This window comes from Schistocerca cancellata, chromosome 5 (genome assembly GCF_023864275.1).
Source record: "Schistocerca cancellata isolate TAMUIC-IGC-003103 chromosome 5, iqSchCanc2.1, whole genome shotgun sequence".
NCBI lineage: Eukaryota > Metazoa > Arthropoda > Insecta > Orthoptera > Acrididae > Schistocerca > Schistocerca cancellata.
Genome location: NC_064630.1, coordinates 757,153,379 through 757,176,011, shown reverse-complemented (window position 1 = coordinate 757,176,011; position 22,633 = coordinate 757,153,379). Strand labels below are relative to the sequence as shown.

The 22,633-nt window shown below is 41.2% G+C and overlaps 1 protein-coding gene across 1 annotated transcript in view; it reads left to right on the top strand.

The window, feature by feature from the left end:
* Positions 1 to 396: 396 nt before the first annotated feature.
* Positions 397 to 22,633, top strand: part of LOC126188125 (RNA-binding protein Raly-like) — a 441,123-nt gene continuing 418,886 nt past the window's right edge. The window contains exon 1 of the mRNA XM_049929600.1: positions 397 to 515. The gene's annotated coding sequence lies outside the window, so the exon portion shown is untranslated. The remainder of the gene's footprint in view (positions 516 to 22,633) is intronic.

The following is a 22,633-nucleotide window of genomic DNA, read 5'->3' as shown; positions in this document are numbered from 1 at the left end:
CGCTTCCCGAGCCCGGGGTCCCGGGTTCGATTCCCGGCGGGGTCAGGGATTTTCACCTGCCTCGAGATGACTGGGTGTTTGTGTTGTCCTCATCATTTCATCATCATCCAGGAAAGTGGCGAAATTGGACTGAGCAAAGGTTGGGAAATTGTACGGGCGCTGATAACCACGTAGTTGAGCGCCCCACAAACCAAACATCATCATCATCATCACCGTGTTCCGCGCGCTGCGCAGTGCTTTCCAGTGTGTCCACGACGGCGGAGAAGCGTAGGTACGAAAGGCGTGGACGCCACGGCACGGCAGCGTGGCCCCGTCTGCACATGCGCCGAAGGTCGCGCGCCGCCTCGGGGGTGGATCTGCGGCGCGCCGTGGTCACCCGCCAGTCGGCTGGCTGTGGCCCAGCGGAGCGCCACTCTGCAGCAGCTGCAGCGGGCCCAGCCTACGTCATCCATCCACTGTGCTCAGCCGCGACACGACACTGCCTGCGCCGGCTGGCGTCCTGCGCGCAAAACACCGTGAGTACCTGAACGCTCCTGACACTGCACAACACTTCTCCGTTGAAGTAAACTCGGCTTATACCTAAACCTGCAAATCACTTTGCGTGTGATATATAGGCATCCTGTATCTTTCTACGATTTCCGTAATTGTTATGAGCAGCTGATTTCTGTTTAACATACGCCTCCAGCGCATCAGCTTCGTTGCTACGGAGATAAGCTATACAATTCATTGCTACAAAATTTTCCTTGCTGCAGACGAAATATTTAATTTCTAGACGCGTTTCGCCTTTCATATGAAAGACATCTTCAGTGTACTTTTCTGGAACAACATACAATTTTGATTATACGTACGACGCTCATATATTTGAAACATTTAAATCTAAAATTTATGCAAACTTAAATATTTAAAGGACTTGAAAATTGCGGCGAGCAGTGTTTCAGATAAGTCTTAAGTGACAAAAAAACTGTATATTACTACAGCAAGGCTCTTAATTTACGAGAGGAATATTTATATCTTCCCGTTGGATAACGGACACAGCAAAAATCTCTGATAAATGATTGTGTGTATAATGTAAATACAACACAAGTTTTTTATTTCAGTCTTTGATCACAATTTGAATTCTTTAGACCATGACAGGTTTCAGTCCGTAATGACCATCCTCAGATCTGTTTGACACCATGTCCTAAAGTGATTACGCCATAATGGCATCGTCAAAACATATAAATATAATCAGCGTAGCATCGTCATAAAGACCTAAAATAAGGTGTAGAATAGGCCGCATCGTCCACACAGTCATTATTGCAACTGACGATGCCATTATGGCTTAATCACTTTAGGATATGGTGTAAAAAATATCTGAGGATGGTCATTACGGACTGAAACCGGTCATCGTCTAAAGAATTCATATTGTGATCAAAGACTGAAATAAAAAATATTTGACCGTATTGGATCACTGTTTATATACGCGACCATATCGCAGTTGGTGGTAAATACATCACTCACATTTGATTACTTCAACAAAGGGCTCGTTACCGCTAATTCTACAAAAGAAATTTAAAGATGTTATAGCCTTGCTCCTGACAGGTGATATATTGTAGTTGGTACAAATTTTTGCTCAAAAAGTTTCTTTATTTGATAAACTGGAGAACTAAATGAAAAATCTACAAAATTCAATAAAAGTATTAGTAAACAATACTGGTAAATCAGCAAAGTGCTGAAAAACAAAATACCTTGATGCTCTGTACATCATCTGATGTCGGCAACCTACTAACCCGTTTATATTTGTAACATTTGTAAATCCGCCGGGAAAGCTTGAACAGTCACAACCATTTATGTTTGCTGCTTATCGTAAGCCAAATAGTGGGGTGACCATACTCTCTACAACTGTATCGTTTACTAACTTCTGTAGCGACATGTACAAAAATAAATTTAGAGAACCTGTATCGTACGATGGCGATGTACCAATAATATTTTCAGAATCATAATAGTCTGACAAGCAGAAGAATCAAGTTAAAAGGACTGATCTTTGGGGAGGTTTATTTCCTGAACTTCCACTTACCTGTATGTTATATGCTTTCACGAGATCGGCAAATTCCACAAGTTCGCCGACACGTATTCCATCAGAAACAAAATAGCGCAGCTATTGCATGTGAACATGTCAGCCCAGTTACAATAATAGTGCTACAGTTTATATGCCATGTCATTAATAAGCGGTCTTGTGATAAAGGCTTAATTCTGTTACGTTGTAGATTGTGTGGCTGCTATATTATGAATGAGCGGCAGGGAGCCATGACAGTTCGGAAGTAAACATCGCCGTACTGTGCGAATATGGGGGAATATCACGCCACTGTTTTGAATGCGCAACGTCGTTAACGTCAACAGAATTATGCATGTTTTTTGTATATTTCTGCGTATCATGCAGTGTTCCATTACTACTAAGAGGATTATGAAAGTGAATAAAATCTCAGTAATCCCTATGAAACACAGCAATTTTAACGACTCTACAGGGTGAATAATTCTCTGATGTATCGAAATTATTGGGCCAGTTTTCGCACAAAAAACAACGTTCATAATTCAGATATGACGCTTATATTTTAAAATACGATTTTAATAAATTGTTTCGTACTTACCATGAGATTGCTTGATGATTTTTCATTCATATTACATGTATTTGTAAACCGCACATGCAAAATTAGTTCAGTTCGATTTCAATTATTTCCTTACCACCACATGTGAGAACATGAGACACAGAGTGGCAATTTATGTAACTTTATTATACTGTATACGTAGTTCCTAAGCAATCAAAGAAAAGAGTATTTTTTATTTATTTAATGTCAAATCAGCAGACAGCGAGTAATTTGTTTTAGCTTTCAAATATTTCTGAGAAAGTATTAATTCATTCTTTCACACATTTTGTCCGAAAAACCACAGCATGAAGAAGTGTCTCAGGAAGCTGAAACGAATAGGCAACAGCAGCTACTATAGGCCGCTTCGTAATGTATGCTACTAACTAGTTATGATTAGTCCATACTTACATCTCTGAGACTTACTGCTAAATTACGTTACGTATGTTTATTTCTTGTACGTGAGAGACAGCTACTCCAGAAAATGGCCGCAGGTCTTCAACTTAACACTGTTTAGTTGATATTTTCATATTGTAGTGAAAACAAAGTCTTTACGTAACTTATACAGAGCTGCATCAGTTGTATATAAACTGACAAAGCCAAGACCATTCGAATAAAAACTTTACTAATATGCCTAATTTACATCCCTGAACCAACATTCTGATGAACTGTGAGAATGATTAAAGAAGTATTTTCCCACTTCGTTTTTTAATGCCTAGGAGTTCTCTGTTTGCTGCCCGATGCTTGTCGGTATATTTTTGACACAAATTATAAAACCCTGTTCCCTACCCTACCTACAGATAAAAAGTTTATATGGAAATTATTAGTACATCTAGTATTGCGCTTTGCAACTACACATGTTTCTTCCCCAATTTACACTTGTTGTTAACTGTGAATACCATTAGAGAGTAATTTGTTTGGGAAATAAGTACACTGGTCAAAATAATCAGAGGAACATATCAATACCCAGTATGGTAAATCTGTTTTAATACAGGCGGTACCTGTGGTTTTATTACACAGCCTGAGATCTTAGATTTCAGTGTATTCAGCAACTAAAGTCATTCACCATGTACCGGCTGCGTTAGGCATTACATTACCAGGTGACGCGAAAGAAGGAAGTGAGTACCGGTGCCGGCCGGAGTGGCCGAGCGGTTCTAGGCGCTTCAGTCTGGAACCACACGACCGTTACGGTCGCAGGTTCGAATCCTGCCTCGGGCATGGATGTGTGTGGTGTCCTTAGGTTAGTTAGGTTTAAGTAGTTCTAAGGTCTAGGGGCCTGATGACCTCAGCTGTTAAGTCACGTAGTGCTCAGAGCCATTAGAACCATTTTTTAGAGTACCGGTGTTCGAGATGGCAGTTACCTTTTGTGGACATTGTATTCAACCAATCACATGCAATGCCATATCTTTACGCAGTGAAATTGGCAAGGACAGTCTGTTTGATCCGTGTTGCTGAAGACGTCGATGCATCTCCATGTGTCATCCACAGGTTGTGGGCACGCTACAGAGAGACAGGCCAGTACAAAATGCGGGTTGGAAAAGGTCACCGAAGCATCGTTACAACCCCACGTGAAGACCAATACCTGACCATCTCTGCGTCGAAGAGTCGTACGGGTACGGCCAGAGCACAGCAAGACGAACTCAGAAGGGCCAATGCAGGCACTGTGTTCGACAAGACTGCAATTAACAGGTCACGAGAAAGGATCTTACGACGCAAACGTCCCGTTCGAGTAACCCGCTTGATCCGACAACATCTCGCAGCTCGCCTTCAATTCAGCCTTTTTCATGTCAACCGGCAACATCGTCACTAGTGAAACGTGTTATTCACGGACGAGTCCACATTTTCTGTGACACGAGGTGATGACAATGCTTTTTGTGTGGAGACAGATTCAGTCAAGGTTCTGTGGTGGTGAGAGCAGGCACCAGTGTTGACAACCGTACGGATCTTGTGTCGTTCTCCATGGTCGTCTTAAAGCCAGGCAGGACACCGGACGGATCGTGTTGGACTTCGTGGTTACTCCTGCAAACGTTGGTCTCCCTGAATTCCATATCACACAGTATATTGCCAGAGCCTACGTGGCGGGCGTCAGTTGAGATGTTTTACAAAATCTGGACACTGAAGCAACGGAATGACCAGTGATGAGTCCCGACATGAACCCCGTCGAGCATGTGAGGGACATGTTCGATAGACGTGTTCGTCGTTGTCTGTTCCACCACAGGCTCTTCAAGCTCTCTCAAGGGCTCTCTTTGAAGAATGGGAGCGGATACCACTTGGTCTATCCAGTGGCAGAATACTGTACCCCAGTGTGACTCAACAGCAAACACACACACACATTGTAGATAGAAAACTTAATGCAACAATGCGTATTATACCAGGCACAATCAGGCCAACTCCTACAGTGTGGCTGCCAGTTCTCAGTAACATAGCCCCTCCTAACCTGCGCCGAAAACACGCTCTGCTTAGAGAATTTCAGAAAATCATGACCAACCCTCAATTACAAATCCATGAAGATACTCACGACATCCAAGGAAACCGACTCCGGTCTAGGCATCCTCCACTGAAGACCGCACAGGCGCTGCACCAAACCAACTTTAAAATAAATGACCGATGGAAAGAGGAATGCACTCAGTCCGGAACCGCGCGACTGCTACGGTCGCAGGTTCGAATCCTGCCTCGGACATGGATGTGTGTGATGTCCTTAGGTTAGTTAGGTTTAAGTAGTTCTAAGTTCTAGGGGATTGATGACCACAGATGTTAAGTCCCATAGTGCTCAGAGCCATTTGAACCAATTTGAAAGAGGAATGGGAGAACAGAACGGCAGTAAACTGCCACAGTATGCCATGCATCTTTAGTAAACCAAAAGGATTTGATTGCCCTCGCAAAGTTTGGTCAACCCTTAATCGCATCAGAACCAATTGTGGGAGATGCGCCGACTTCTTACACAGATGGGGTAAACATCCTTCGGCCGCTTGCGACTGTGGCGCTGAGAGACAGACGGTCAAACACATCTTGCAGGAATCCCCACTAAGGGCATATGAGGGTGACCCACAGGATTTCCTAATGGCGACCCAAGAGACGATCGACTATATATTTTCTAAGCTGGACGTTTGTTTGTGATTGCTCTTCTGTGAGTGTAAATTTACAATTGGTGGTGTTCGTATATACAAACTGTTATTTATTGTTCTGTTTATACATATGTGATTTTTTTTTAAATCGTGTTATTCCTGTAATTTTTACTGTGATGTTATGAGCCATACGCTAAATAAAAATAAGTAAACTTATATGGAACATAATGAGGTTTTCACTCTGCAGCGGAGTGTGCGATGATATGAAACTTCCAGGAGTGCTAGTTCTGCCAGGTTCGCAGGAGAGCTTCTGTGAAGTTTGGAAGGTAGGAGACGAGGTACTGGCAGAATTGAAGCTGTGAGGAGGGGTCGTGAGTCGTGCTTGGGTAGCTCAGATGGTAGAGCACTTGCCCGCGAAAGGCAAACGTCCCGAGTTCGAGTCTCGGTCGGCACACAGTTTTATATGGAACATGTCACGTAGGTAACAGGCGGTGATAAATGCTCATGGAGGGCATAAACGTTAACGAAGCTCTCAATGTCCAGTGGAAAGCACCCAGGATGACGGTATGATGGTTGCTCCCACTTTGTTTTCGACACCTGGCGAATATTTCAATTCTTGTTATGTAAGTGAACGAGCATTTATGATATTCTGTTGTGTACTTAATCTGTGAAAGACAAAGATATTATTTGATAACATACCCATAATTATTGCTCATGGCGTACAGCATACGCTCGAATTCATGTTCCCCTATATCTTTTGAGTAATGTGTAAGTATCCCGAGGTCCTTCAAGAGGCTTCTGCCAGCTTCATACAAAATGCTGACAGCACACTTCTGTAGAAGTAATACTTCTTTCATCTTGGACTCATTGATTACAGAATATCATGTCACAGGACAGTGAGTTAAAGGAAGCAACAAAGTGATGAGGATTTGTAAGTGCAAATTAGGCATAACTGATCTCTCTGGTTTAGTTATCCACGTACAAATGCCACCTCAGTAAACTGTCAATCTGGACTCTTAGGAACCTCAGCTGGTGTTTGGTCACTGATCTGAATTCGGGCTCCTCTAAGCAACTTTTGTTTCATATCGTGTATTATATGTTTTTGAAATGCTGAAGGTGTAACCATTAGCTATGAACCACTTGTGTGTTCAATTAATCATCTGGCTGTGTCTGTATGAGTGTATTTGGAACTTTTATCCAAAAACATGCTAACATAACAGATTTTGAAGAGTCCTTTAACGCTGCGGGTAAATTGTTTTATGTTGGTCATGAACACAAGTGGGCAAAGAACATGATCTTGCCAAAGACCATATTTAACACTTCCTCACTTCCTCACTTCAGCTTTATTCGTGTCGTATCATATGCTAAAGTTGGTAAGATAGCTCTCCATCCATGCAAAGCGAATGCTTCGAAATCTGTACCAGTTTAGATTCCCTGATAGAATTTTATGATGCGCACAATCAGAGGTCTTGGTAAGATCACAAAAATTAACAACAGTCATTTTTTTAAGATTCCGTACGTCAGTCGATAAATACTGTACCGCTATAGGATCACTTCTTTGTCCGTCTGTCTGTTAAGAGCCCTTTTTCTAGGGAACTGGAGGAGGTACTACGTTAAAGTCATGTTGTGTACGGCCCCTAGTGCGTGTAAATAATTTCAACAGCTAAATCTATTCAATTCAATGATACGGCCGTCTGTTAAGACCACTTTTTTCGAACAGGCAGAGGCTTCAAGTTGAAATTGATGTCAAATGCTATTGACTACGGTCCCTTCGTTGTGTAAAAGGATTTAAGCTTCTGTCTTCTGTGTGAATGCTTCCAGAAGAGAGAGCAATTTTAATTTTTATAGGTCGTCAGTCTTTTAACTGGTTTGATGCGCTCCGCCACAAATTCCTCTCGTGTGGCAATCTCTTCATCTCAGAGTAGCAATTACAACCTACGTCTTCAGTTATTTGCTGGACGTATTTCAATCTGTGTCTTCCTCCACAGCTTTCACCCTCTGCAGCTCCCTCTAATACCATGGAAGTCATTACCTCATCTGTTAACAGATGTCCTATCATCCAGTCCGTTCGCCTTATCAGTGTTTTCCATATATTCCTCTCCTATCCTCATTCCTTACATTATCGGTCCTCCTAATATTCAAAATTCTCTGTAGCACCACATCTCAAACGCTTCCATTCTGTCCTGTTCCGGTTTTCCCACAGTCCATGTTTCACTACCATGCAAATCTGTGCTCCAGACGTATATTAAGAGAAATATCTACCTCATATTAGGGCTTATGTTTGATGTTAGTAGGCTTCTCTTGGCCCGGAATGCCGTTTTTTGCCAGCCAGTGTTAGTTTTCTTTTGATATCCTCGTTGCTCCGTCCATCACTGGTTATTTCGCTGCCTAGGCAGCAGTATTCCTTCATCTACTTCGTGACCATCAATCCCGATGTTAAGTTTCTTGCTGCTCTCATTTCTGCTACTTCTCATTGCTTTCGTCCTTCTTCGATCTACTCTCAGTCCATATTCTGTGCGCATTAGATTGTGCATTCCATTCAGCATATCATGTAATTCTTCTTCACTTTCACTCAGGATAGCAAAGTCATCAGTGAATCGTATAATTGATCTCCTTCAATTTTAATCCCACTCCTGAACTTTTCTTTTATTTCCATCATTGTTTCCTCCATGTACAGATTGAATAGAAGTGGGGGAAGACTACCTCCTTGTCTTACACACTTTTTAATGTGAGCGCTTCGTTCTTGGTCGTCCACTCGTATTAGTTCCTGCTGGTTCTTGTACATATTGTATATTACCCGTCCCTACCTTTGGTTACCCCTGTTTTTCTCAGAATTGCACCATTTTACATTGTCGACCGATTTTTCCAGGTCAACAAATCATATGAACGTCTCTTGATTTTTCTTTAATCTTGCTTCCATTATGAACCGCAACGTCAGAATTGCCTCTGTGGTGACTACCTTTCCTGAAGCCTCACTGATGGTCAACTAGCACATCCTCAGTTTTTTCATTCTTCAGTATATTATTCTTGTCATCAACTTGGATGAAAGCACTGTTAAGATGATTGTGTGACAATTCTCGCACTTGTCAGGTCTACCAGTCTTCAGAATTGTGTGGATGTTACTTTTCCGAAAGTCAGACGGTATGTAGACAGACTCATTCTACCCACCAACTAGGATTCTCGTTGTCCCAATGATTTTAGGAATTCTGATGGAATGTCATCTACCCCTTCTGCCTTACATCCCTTCTCTTAAGTTCTCCAAATCTTTCTTAGATTCTTACTTTAATATTGGATCCCCTGTCTCTTCTGTATGGACTCCTGTTTCTTCTATCACATCAGACAAATCTTCCTCCTCATAGAGACCTTCAATGTACTCTTTCCACCTATCCATTCTTTCCTCTGCTTTAAACATTTATTATTCAGCTGCAGAATATACTTGCCCTGTCTGGTGTAGATCTATTCATGCTAAACAAGTGGATATCGTCCTGAGTAAAACCTGCAGACTCGTTACGGGATGTTTGAGAACTACACCACTTGATAACGTGTATTGTCTAGCGGGCATCCCACCTCCAGATATCGGTCGTGAATGTGCGTCCAGACTGGAAAAGTCTGAGGCATTATATCTCAAGACCCACGCATTACACGGGTATCAGCCTGCAGTACCAAGGCGTTTCGGTGCTGGTTTGCTGTCGATTCTGACAAGAACAACCCTATCACTAACTGTTCACTATAAACTATTTTTTGCCCTACGTTCCTATTCACTTTTTCTTCTGCTGCAGTTGATGTTACCCTGTACTCATCTGGTTATAAATCCTTGTCTTCTTTCGATTTCACTTCGCTGATCCCTACTATATCTAGATTGGGCCTTTTAAGATTTTCTACCTTCCCTACCACATTCAAGGTTTTGACATACCACATCCCAATTCGTAGAACGTTATCTTCTCTTTGACTATTCAGTCTTTATCTCATGGTCACCTCCCTCTTGTCAAAGCCCTCCCGGAAATCCGATTGGGAGACTATTCCGGAAACTTTTACCAATGGACAGATCATCATGATCCTTTATCGACACTTGTTATGTGTCTTTAATATTGTGGGACTGATGACCTAAGATGTTAAGTCCCATAGTGCTTAGAGCCATAGTGCTTAGAGCCATTTAATGTTGTGGTTTCCACAGCCTTGTGCTTCCTCATGCCGTTGATCATTGCTGATTCTTCTGCCTATAGGGGCAAGAGTGCCCTGAACATTCTGTCCGCTCCTCCGCCCTCATTGACAAGGCCGTTGGGAGAATTAGGGTGACTTCTTACGCCGGAAGCCATTGGCTGCCAGTGCTGATTATTAATTAAAAATTTTAGCGGTAGTGGGTTTCGAACCCGGAATGAGAACGTTTACTAACTACAGACGCTACCACTAGACCATGGGTGCAAGAACAGCAATTAATCACTCGGAAACTCGCTTATTCAAAATCTGTAGAGGAACTACCTATATAAGTAGTTATGTTTGGAATGAACTCTCAGAGAGCGAGTTGTACCCACACTTGGCCTGTTTCTCTTTTTTATGTTCAGGTCCACCATGTGTGAGTCCTTCATATCTTATGTTCTGTACAGGCGCAGAACTGAGCTGCTGTTAAAATAAATGTGGTTCGGTATTCTGAGAGCCGAAGGGCAGGTTCAGACACCTAATGGGAAAGATTTCTCGTTTCCTTTGCACAAACCTGCACCGTAACTCCGAGAAGTGTGAGAGCTGTGTCGTTAAGTGTATGTTCAGTGTAGGTGACTGTAATGCGTGTGTGTATGTGTGTGTGTGTAATTTTTTGTGGTAAGTTCCTATGGGATCAAACCGCTGAAGTCATCGGTCCCTAGGCTTACGCACTACTTAATCTAAAACTAACTTACGCTAAGGACAGCACACACACATACCTGAGGGAGGACTCGAACCTCCGACTCGGGAAGATGCGCGAAGGTGTCAAGACGCCTGACACCACGCGACTACCCCGCGCGGCTGTGTGTTTGTGGAGTAGTGTCTGATGATAATGAGAGAAGGGAGATGATGAAACCTAGTGCTGCCATGCGGCCGATTCCTTTCGAACAGCACAAATGGGTCGTCGAGGTTAATGACCCCATCCGAAGGATGGATCGCCATCAACGCCTTGACGTTCACACACTTCATGAGGCATTGCGGAGAGGTTTGGAATTTAATCCAGGACAAGTCAGGTAAGCAGGAACTCTGCACCTCAAACACTCGTACATTTTGACGTAAAGGCATATGGGAAGCTGCCAACAGCACAGTTACATATCCAGGTACTATCCACGTCAAATGTCACATGACTCAAGGTGATCTTATAGGAACTGGTGTATCCAAAGAGGCAAGCCCCATTTCCTAATATATCCTCCCACGTGGTTGCCAACGACCCAGTTTTCTGAAGTTGGAAGACAAGCGAACTATTGCGCGAGAATGGCCATAGAAGGTTGGAGGCCGTACGTCCGACCGTTCAGTTCGATCTTGGACACGGACCAGCAGCTGCAGCCACATTACCATATGCGATGTAGTCGTGCTACAGGTAGTAGCAGTTTAGCCACGCATTGCTTTGAACAGTTCACTGCAGTATCGTTCGAATACGTACGTCGTTTCCTTCATTTCATGGGCGCGATTTTCTCGCACTATGACTGCAAACCAACTGCAGATGCCATGTGGGAAAATTCAAGGAACCTCACCATTTCTCATCCTGAAAGGCTTCCCATGATTCAGCATTCTCTCCGACTTAATTCTGGTTTTGTCTATCAAGTGTTCTGTGAGTCGTCTCTCATTGTGCAATATCAGTTAAGTGTTCCCTCACCTTAACGTTGTGTTTTGATCAACTCTGATATCAGAATACACTTGTGTTTTTTTATTACTCCTTAATTTATTTCTTATTTTTATTGTGGTATCCTCCTATCGTTCCCAGTATCGAGACAAATCAGGGACCGCCTTCAAGTAAGAATGTTGACGACTTCTTGCGCAATAAGATAAAGGACCAATTTAGAAACCCTGAGAACTGTTAATGTGAGTATACTGCGTCCGCAAACTGAGGCAACTCTTTTTCGTTTATGCCTCAAGAGATGTAGAAGACCGTTGGGTGATGTAACGCAATACGTGGCTGCGGATGTTAATCTTCATTTACTCTTTCTGAACTGCGAATACACAACGAACTGCTAAATAAAAATTCTGCATTACCCTCTGGAGAGGCAGTGTTTGGCCATTTTTAACAAATAATGGCATAGTCGCAGCAAAGATCGACACTGATACAGGAAAGGCTTTTTTATATTCATTACAGTTAAGAACCACAATATTTTACATCAGGTAATTCATTTCGGTTTGTCATGTGCATCCTTGAGACCCAAAATAAAAAAAAATAAAAAATACCGGAAAGGCATCATACCGTGCAAAGTGCACCAGATTTACTCGTACGAAGTAAGGGAATCAGAAATCAATTTCTGAGCCAGTAACACACTCACATACCTGAGCATAAACAATTTTTCAATCACAGCACGACGACAGATGTAAATATGATACAGTCAATGTAATAGTTCAAATAAGTCTCGTCGTTTTGATCTATAACCAAGTACACAATACCACGTACACTATTGTAACGGACAAGTTGATTCTATACAACGCCATCCGAGATGACCGTGAAACGAACGACTAACAAGTCTATAGCACGACGTGCAAGGATTCACTACTGCACATCCAGTTTACATGAAGTGTACAATTACTCATTTATGGAACAAACAAATGGTCAAAACCCTTTCAGTAAGGGTCAATAAAGCTTATCAATAAAACTTCATGCTAGTACAATCAGCAGAATGCTAGAATATACGGAATTATGAAGAAGAGGGAGAGTTTGTGTAACAGAAGTAACAATATTACGAAACAGATTGTAAAAACACAGCATTGCATTATTTAGAACAGTTTGCGAAATAGAACCAGCTTGAAGTAACAGATTTTCTAAGGCAGGCTGTTGCAGGATGAAACACTTCTCAGACTTTCGCGTCCAGGAAACTCTGATATAACTGAAACAGCTTTCCTTATTCCACTTTGAAATCATTCAATTTATGTGTGCTGCAACCTTTTCCCGAAATTACAAAATTTACCGTGGAAAAGTAAAGCTTTTCCAAATTTGGAAAAACACCTCCAGGGTACAACATCATCATGTACTTGCAAAAAAAAATTCTATTCCTATTTAAAATTGCTGTAATCTACAACATAATATCAGTGCCATATGTAACTGTCAGTGTTTTACATTATTACTCTACTACAAAACAATAACTAGCAAGAGTAATCAAATTACAATAAGTATTATCAGAAACCAGTTAGAGGTAAAAGATGATCTGAAACAGAAGCTATTGTCCACTAACACAAATTCCCATTCTCAAGATACGGGAAATTGTTAAGACATTAATAAAACTCAGTTCATTTGCCAATTCCACTTGTTCTACTGGAGGAGACCTTCCATTTCGAGGTACAAGATGCTGCACGACTGACGAAATATCACTTAACTGTCCACAAACTGGCTAACCTGTTTTAAAAATATACAGATTTTTATTCACCATAGGACTCTGTAACTGAACAATTAACACTATCTTCCAAATAGATTTAATATGTTATACAGCACTTAAATATATAGCACTCGCAATAGTTAGTGAATGACTCATCCAGCCACCAAAACTATCATTAACGACCGCGGAGTTCACAAGATCCAACATGGATAAAATAACATCATGATGATGATGAGGCCCCATACTCCGAGGAGTGTAGGAGACGATGCTGGAGACCCACACCGCTGTACAAGGCAAGGTCCTAGCAGAGGTGGTTTGCCATTGCTTTCTTCCGACAGTAACGGGGTTGAATGATGATGATGAAGACTCCTAATATTTTCAAACGCTGCACGAAACACAGCCTCATGTCCGATAACAACGAAAACTGCAAAAACTGCCGGAAACTGCTTATGGCTGTTTGTAGCGCGCATTCCGTCATGTGGTTCTAAAATGAGTCACTAGGCAGAAACATCGACCGGGAAACATCGAGTGTTTCTGAGTACACTATTGTCCAGGTACTGCACTCTCCCTACAAGATGAAAACAAGTTCAATGAAATTACCTTATCAGTAAATCTCAAGATAGAAGTTAATGACGTTCTGTTGGTCTCTGCGTCAAGTTATTGTCGTACCATTATAATTCTGTGACATGCTTTTATAGTGGAATTTTTTAAAAAATGCTTTTCCCATCATAATGGAGAAGTAGCAATACACAAAGAAACTGTATTAACTAGCGGTTTGTCAAGTTGCATAACAGCATAGCGTGATGAGAGCAGGAGAACAGAATTTTTCGAAATTTTCGTGATTTATTTCCAGAGTTGGACCCAAGTGAAAGAAATATATCTTTATTAAATGAAGTCGAGTAGACTAGATTAGATTAGATTAGATTCAGTTCTCGTTCCATAGATCTAAAAATAAGATGAGTCTCATGGGTGTGGAACACATCAGAAAGCATAACATAAAAACTTAAAACATACTCACTACCTGATCATTTGGCAGGTGATTGTCAAAATAGGTGAATGCATTGCAGTAAACGGGAACGGATAATATGTACAGAATTAATACGCTGTCAGAATGAAACATAGTTACGCACTTACAAGAAATTCATCGTACACAAAATACGTAATCTTGACTTACGACCAAGAGCTGCCAAAACTGAAATCTGACTGACAGTTTTGCTTAACCTGGCTTAACAGTCCGTGTTAAGATATTCATGTATAGAGTAGAAAGAGTTGCCAATCAAAAAGTCTTTCAAACTCTGTTTCAACTGTGCTTTATCTCAAACCAAGTTGTTCATGGTTGCCGGAAATTTATTGAAAATGTGGGTTCCTGAATACTGAACGATTTTTTGGACCAAGGGTAGTGATTTTAGGTCTTTACGTAGATTGTTCTTATTCCTAGTATTAATACTGTGCATTGCGCTGTTGGTTGGAAACAGAGACAAAATGGTTCAAATGTCTCTGAGCACTATGGGATTTAACATCTATGGTCATCAGTCCCCTAGAACTTAGAACTACTTAAACCTAACTAACCTAAGGACATCACACAACACCCAATCAGAAACAGAGACATATTACTTGCAACATATTTCATTAAGGACTAAATATACTGAGAAGCAGTGGTTAGAATACAGAGGTCCTTGAACAGGTTTCTACATGATGTTCTTGAATTTACATTACAAATTATTTTTATTACATGCTTTTCCCGACTAAAAACTTCTGCTCGGTTTGACGAGTCACCCCACCATATAGTTCTGTACCGTATAACAGAATGAAAGTAAGCAAAATATGCAAGTTTTTTATTTATTTTCGTATCTCTTACATCGGACATCATTCTCACCGCAAATACATACTTGTTTAGGTGCTTCAGAAATTCTGTGGTATGCCCTTCCCAACTGAATTTATTATCAAATTGTAATCCTAGATATTTAACACAGTCATCTTCTTCGATCTGCATGTCCTCATACGTTACACACATGCTTAAGCCAACATTGATGTCAGTGAAAAATTGATTTGCACTCATTTCTAAATCTGTACTTGACTTGCTACTTATTGCAATGTTTGTATCATCAGCAAACAAAGCAAACTTAGCGTCTGGCAGTGTAACAGATGGGGTGTCAGTAACGTACACAAGAAAAAGCAACAGACCAAAGATGGAACCTTGAGGAACACAACATGAAATTAATTCCCATTTTGGGGTGTGAAATCAGTCAAAGGTATCTAAATGAAACAAGTTCAATTCAAATTATTCTGGTAGTAAGTGGCAGGTGGTTTCACATGAAATGTGGAACACAGAGTCAGTGCCGTAGAAGGATATGTGGACGCTCAGTGAGGTACACACTGCAGTGGTAACTTTAGGTGGCTTCACCCAGGGAAACAAATTTTGTTAATGCACTCCTGTCCTGTAAACTATTTGAACGAATGATCACATGTAAGATCAAGTAAATGTAGAACTCAAAGTATCATGGACGACATAGTATTTGGAAGTGAAGTAAAAGATTATACAGGAGAGGGATTGGGAAGGAAATCGACCATGGTCTTTTTCAATGGATCCATCCCCGAGTTTTCCTTTAGCGGTTTTGGGAAACAGCAGTAAAAGCTAAATATGGATGGCCAGAGAGGAAGTTGAGCAGCCATCCTGATTATAGGTCCAGCAGCTTACCATAGCTATCCTCACACGGTGAGAATCAGATCTAGATTGGTTGGTCAGTAAATGTAAGGTATTTTACCAACACTTGGCTCAAGACTGGGTCAAGAATGTTATTGTGATGTGTGATAAACGAGGAGGCTATGGTTACAGAAGTAATCTCTATCTAAGAATCTAAAGAACACGATCCATCGTTGTTGTCGACACAGGGTTATTTTCTACCTCGGATTAGCGGCATTCTCAATTTGCTACACATTCTCTTCAACTGTGAAAGCGTTGGCCTTCTCCATTACCTCGCAGGGAATCGGCTGTTGAGGTGGGGATTGGAGTTCCTTGGGGCATGAAGGACCATCAAGCAGGTAGGATGCGGTGGGAAATGTGCGCACTACTGTGAGTTTTGGAGAGTGGGGACGATTTAGAAATCGTTATGTGCTGCACAGGTTGATTACGTGATGATGTTACAAACTTTCAGGAACAATGACGCGGAAATGTGAAAATTTGACGTAAGGGGCACTGTTTGTTGGTTGATTGTAGGGTAGGTAACTTTCAGAGGTGGTAGTATGGACCGAAAAAAGAAAAAAAAATTCTAGTTAACATGTTCTATAAAATACATACCATAAGACACATGGACACTTGTTCAGTAGAAAAGACGTGTTTCACAGTAGCATAGCTGCCCAAATGTTTACAGTTCTTAAGGTATGCATTTTAGACCCCATATTTACTGGACACTTTTTTTCTTATTTTGGTCCATACTACCTCCTCCAAACATATGGAAATCAAAGAGCTTGCAGTAGAAGAAATGTGTTTCACAATACCGAAGGTGAACAAGTTCTCAAGACTCTTAAAGTGTGCATTTTCGATCCCACATTTACCAGATACTTTTTTATTATGTTTCCCCATCTGGTAGTTGCCTATCCTATAATCGTATCAACACAACTACTAGTATATGTATTCCACTGTCAGAGGAATCAGCACAATTCTCGATAATAAGCTTCTCAGTAGTCTCCGGACCAGGATCCCTTATCTCTAACTGATATCCTTCTCCTTCATTCCTGAAACATCATCATGGAATAAGACAGCCACTGTTGTGGTAGGGAAGTATTTATTGATAACAAACGATAGTTTCTGGGAGTTAAGGAAACTTTTGTCAGCTTGGTATGGGATAATACTTTCGGTTGGGGTACAAGCACGGCGCATGATTGGTTTCACGATGTCATGTTATTTTGGAGTGCAAGTTGGATAACGTGGCTTAGCTCTACCTTCTGCGAAGATTCTTGTTATAGACATTCCAAGAAAGTTGACTGGTGAGAGTGTTGGGGTTTGCCTTATACAGTACATGATCTTACTGAAGAGTCACCTGGAAGATGAACCCATGTAGGGGAAAAAATGATACAGGAGGATAATCAAGAACCAGTTTCTGTCTTTACGTGATGGGTGTGTTTGCAGCTAACTTCGAGCAGTTTCTCAGTGTGATATTGCATGCTACTTGTGAATTACAGTTATCCTAAACGTTTTGGGGCAAATTTACGCATTTTACAGAGATTTGTGGGAGAATGACAGTTCAGCCTGGTGTCTTGTGGTAACCTTCATAGTATGAAGGTGACGTAGATAACCTGCACGGAGCTCCCATATTCTCATTATCCACTCATGCATTATGCCTATTTTATTTTCTCTGAATTTTAGTGTGTAAATTAATTGATTTTCAGCCTACAGCCAACCAGATGTATCTTAGTTCAAAGTTATAACTTTGTGATGATTTTTAATCCTGAGCTCAGTTAATATCAACATGCCTACTTTTTTGTGAATCATTTAGTGGTTCCTGAATATTCGCAAATGTTTCATTTTTTTACATCAGCCCATCATATGTGTCTCAGTTAAAAGCTGTCTCTTTGTGAACATGTTTAAATAATAGATCAAACTTAGTGAATACCAACATGCCCATATTTTTGTGAGTTATTTTGTAGTTCCAGAATTTTCGTAAATGGTTGGTTTTTGGCCATCAGCACACTACAAGTGTCTTAGTCTAAAGCTATAACTTTGCAAACATATTTAATTAATAGATTCTTTTCACGTGGGTTCATTGAGCATTCACGTATTACTTGAATTATTTCATGTCATCCACATTTATATAGATTCACTAATTTTTCTGGGCACTTGCTCTCTTCATGTCCATCAGTTTAGTGCCACCATTCGTGGTCTTGATTGATAAACAGATCTCTCTTCCTGAGCTACCGTGAATACTCAAATACATGAGGCTTCTACATTACACCACACATCTGAATTTATGAAAAAAAATAGATTTTTTCCGCTTCTGATCAGTGTCGCATTCTGAAAACATCGGAATGTTGTCCAAACACTCACTAGAGCTTAATCACATCTAAATAAAATTATCGCAAATGTTTGTCAAAAGATTCTGCCAGGTAACGATTTTTACATGTTTGTGCTTTTCTATGCGTTGATGGTTGATTCTGACAACCTAAGAAGGCGAACCTCACTGGTACTATCCAGTGCTCTCTAGAATCTGTCAGGCGTTCCCATAGCTACCCTGGAATAAATGAACTTGTGCATGCATTTTGTGTGAATAACAATTCATACTAGCACCCTGCTTAGTATTTATACTGTCCCTCAGATCTTCATGTAGGCTACACCAGCTAAAGTTCCACCTATCTGGGGACTGATGACCTTCGCTGTTTAGTCCCCCTTAAACATCCCGACAACCACCACCATCCACCTATCTAATTTCACTGATCCTTGCGAGAATTTGCTAGTACAGTGTTTCATGTGATTGTATGCCACTATAATGGCTTTCCTTGAAAATGTTAGTTAGTAAATCAGCTTCGTAAAGAGACATTCCTATGGAAAGTTACACCCAGCATCTCACTTATAACTCCCTTCCCCAGTCGCTTTGAGGTCGTCATAGCAGAAAGTAATATAATCTCGAAGAATGAGAATGCTGTGTGTTAAAGAAAGCTTAACCTTCTGTCTTATCTTCCCCTATTGCCTATATGCCCATCGAATACTCCGTTGAATGCTATAATCGTTACGTGTTGCAAGTCAGAAATTAATCTCTTAATGTATAATTTATTGGGCTGTTGTCACCACATTTCTTCTGTAGTCTCCCGATTGGCATACGAGGTGGTGAGACTGTAATGGTTCTATCCTTTTTACGTAAGTGCATACGTTCCACTCCTGCAGTGGACAATGCTATCTTTCCCAGAGCAACCATAAAGCCCGGCATATGTCTGTCGGTCACACACCTGAGATGGGCAATATGCCTCTGGAATACAAGCCGCTGGGCATTGTCCTGCAAAAGACTGGGTGGTCCTTGTTGGCTGACTTTTGGCACTGCATGCCCTCGCAAGCAGAGCGGTCACTCTTTTGTAGAAGACCAGGAGCTTTCCTGGAAGGACTACAGCTGTTTCTTTGACTTCCACCGCCTTGGCCATGTCTGCCTACTGTGCTCATCGACACAGAAAAAATATAATGCCACAGCTGCTATCGCTAGCGGCAAACAAACTCTGTCATTTCCTGCCACAGCTACAATTACTCGTCCTGATGGCTCGCTACGTGGCTTGAAACGTCCCCTTTGAAAAATTTATACATGACTGTGCTTAAACTGACACACAATATTTTTTAGCGCAACGCAATCTGACTTTCAGAAATCCCTACAAAGGAATGGCCCTGACTAACATTAACTTGTACCTTTCACAAATCACTTACCTCACCAAAAATCTTCGTTACTCGAACTAATGCAATACAGCGAGCGCCACTACTGCCAGCTAAATAAAAGATTCAAACTACGGAAGTCACTAACTACTGATAGGGATAGTTAGCAAATGAAAGATTTTAATAGAGAACAAACAATGTATTTACCTTAATAGACATAATATATATAGCAGTTCATAATATCCAGTATAAAAAATTTCAAAACTCCGCCATCTCTCTCCCCACATCCACCACTGCTGGCGGCTCACCTCCAACTGCGCAACGCTACGCGCTGTTCACATCCAGCTGCCGCTGCCCAACACTACAATGGCAGACAACAATGCAAAGTAGCCACAGACTGCACACAGCACAGCCAGTGATTTTCGTACTGAGCGCTACGTAACGTTGCTAATAAGAAAACATAAACAGCCTACTTACATAGCCCCCACGCTCCCCACAAAAAATTTTACAAATTGTTTTGGGCAGTGGCCAACAATGATTTGATAAAATTTTCCATAATTACAATAACAAAGAAACCAAATGCACACACATATTGATACAATGTCGGTCACAAGCTAAAATTTTCTCACAGTCCATAAAGATAGTCCTGATCATTCATCACAGTGAAACTGCCGTTTCTTTTCTCAAAGTCTGAGCAGTAAAAGACAATGCACAGGGAAGTAGTGGATTTCCATGCAGTCTTGAAGAAGTAGTGTTGTCCTTCCAACGGAAAGACAGTGCTGACTCTTGACATGCTGACAGGTAATGGGGCACAACAGAGCAAACCCACCGCAGAGTCAGTCGAAGTTGGGCAGCGGCAGCTGGATGTGAACAGCACGTAGCGTTGCGCAGTTGGAGGTGAGCCGCCAGCAGTGGTGGATGTGGGGAGAGAGATGGCGGAGTTTTGAAATTTCTAAGACTGGATGTAATGAACTGCTATATATATTATGACTTTTGATGACTATTGAAGTAAATACACTGTTTGTTCTCTATTAAAATCTTTCATTTGCTAACTATGCCTATCAGTAGTTAGTGCCTTTCGTAGTTTGAATCTTTTATTTAGCTGGCAGTAGTGGCGCTCGCTGTTTTTCAGTAGCTTGAGTAACGAAGATTTTTGTGAGGTAAGTGATTTGTGAAAGGTATAGTTTAATGTTAGTCAGGGCCATTCTTTTGTAGGGATTTTTGAAAGTTAGATTGCGTTGCGCTAAAAATATTGTATGTCAGTTTAAGCACAGTCTCGTATACAATTCTTCAAAAGGGGGCGTTTCAGGCTTAGATGGGTGCATTGCCCCTGCAGGGACTGCGTAGTTAACAACGGGTGAAAGATGGCGTGCCGAAAGGGTCACCACCTTCCAAGACCTAGCAGGGAAAACAGTGCAAGGAGTGTCTGAACATAAGTCAAAGGTGAATGAGGTTACTTTATAAAAGGCGATCAATTCCCAGCAAGCAGGTGGCTTTCAGTAGTATAGTTATACTTTAGATCTTTAATTTAAACTGTGATGGAGATCAGGTAATAATCGTTTTGTAAAGGATAATAGAAATTAACTGGCTGTGGTTCAAAACAAAACTTTCATGTAAAGGTAAATTTATTATAATATTATTAACATTCATGCAGCTGGTACACTTAATTCGCTCATTTGTCAAAGTAATTGAATATGGCACACATACAATGAAGAACATGTCTTAAGTGTATGATTATTAAACTGAATCACTGTAAGATCTGATACGAAACAGATAAGTCATTGTGCACAGTGGTCGTATTACATGGATCAGTAACCACTATTCATTGCAAATCTGTACCCTGGTTCTGAACTCTAAACATTGCAGTTCTTGGACGAGCCAAAATGACACATTATTACCAACCCATTCCTAGAAATCCGCCTCTCAGTGCCATTAGAAGGTACACACATGATGACAGTGACATCTTGATACTGATGCATCATGTTGTCACCACTTCCATTTACCTACTCCATTTGACGAGTTTGGTGCATCTTTGCAAATTTCAGTAGGCGCTACGCAAGGAAAGGTGCTTTTACGTTTGTTTGTACACCACATCTCTGTCACAGTTATCATGCAAAGACGGTACCGTCAAACACAAACACACACACACACACACACACACACACACACACACATACACGCAGGCAGGAATTTCTGGTTGGTGGAATTACTGGAATGGTTTCCATTCAGTGTCACTGCGCAAGCTGAGAAGATGACTGAATGAGAAATAATGGATTCAGTGTCTGGAAACCTTGCAACAACTGGGACAGCATTGCGTAGGTTCCATGTCAGTATATGAAAAAATATATCTGTATTATTATACAGCTAAAGCAGTGCGCGGTGCAAGCTCCCGCCAGCAGATTGCTATCGAAGGGAAATGCAGTGGCTAAAAATATTTGAATACTTCGTATAATTTGATTACTTCATATAATTTAAATAGTTCATATAATTTAAACTGCTGTCGCAGGCAACTCATAAAGGGGTGTATCTTGCATTACAGGTTTAGCACTAACGTTAGTTACGAAAGTTAGTAACTATGTAACTGTCCATTGACATTAATGTGACCTCCTGTCGAAAGCCTGGATAGCCACCTTCTACAGCTTAGACGACTGTAAAAGTTGCAGGACGAGAGTCAATGACCCTCTGGAAAGTACCGACAGCGATGTGGAAGAATGAATACTCCAGTGCCGTGAATAGCTGCTCTAGGTATCTCAGTTGAGGGTTCATGGCGCAAACAGTCCGATCAAGGTGGTTCCTCTGATTCTTTGAGATGTTTAGTGGTCAGGGGAGTACGGAAAACTCATCCTGGAGCTCTTCGAACAACGCACGTACACTGCAAGCTGTGTGACACGTTGCATTGTCCTGCTGGTTGATGTCATCGAGGTGAAGAAAAAAAAGTGCATGTAGGGGTGGATGTAGTGTCGGCAGACGTGCCGACACTGTTTTTAGAGAAGGAGGCCGAAATGCACGCGTCTACTCACGCCGGCTGGCGTTAGGTCTGAAACAGGATACGTAATGAATGCTATA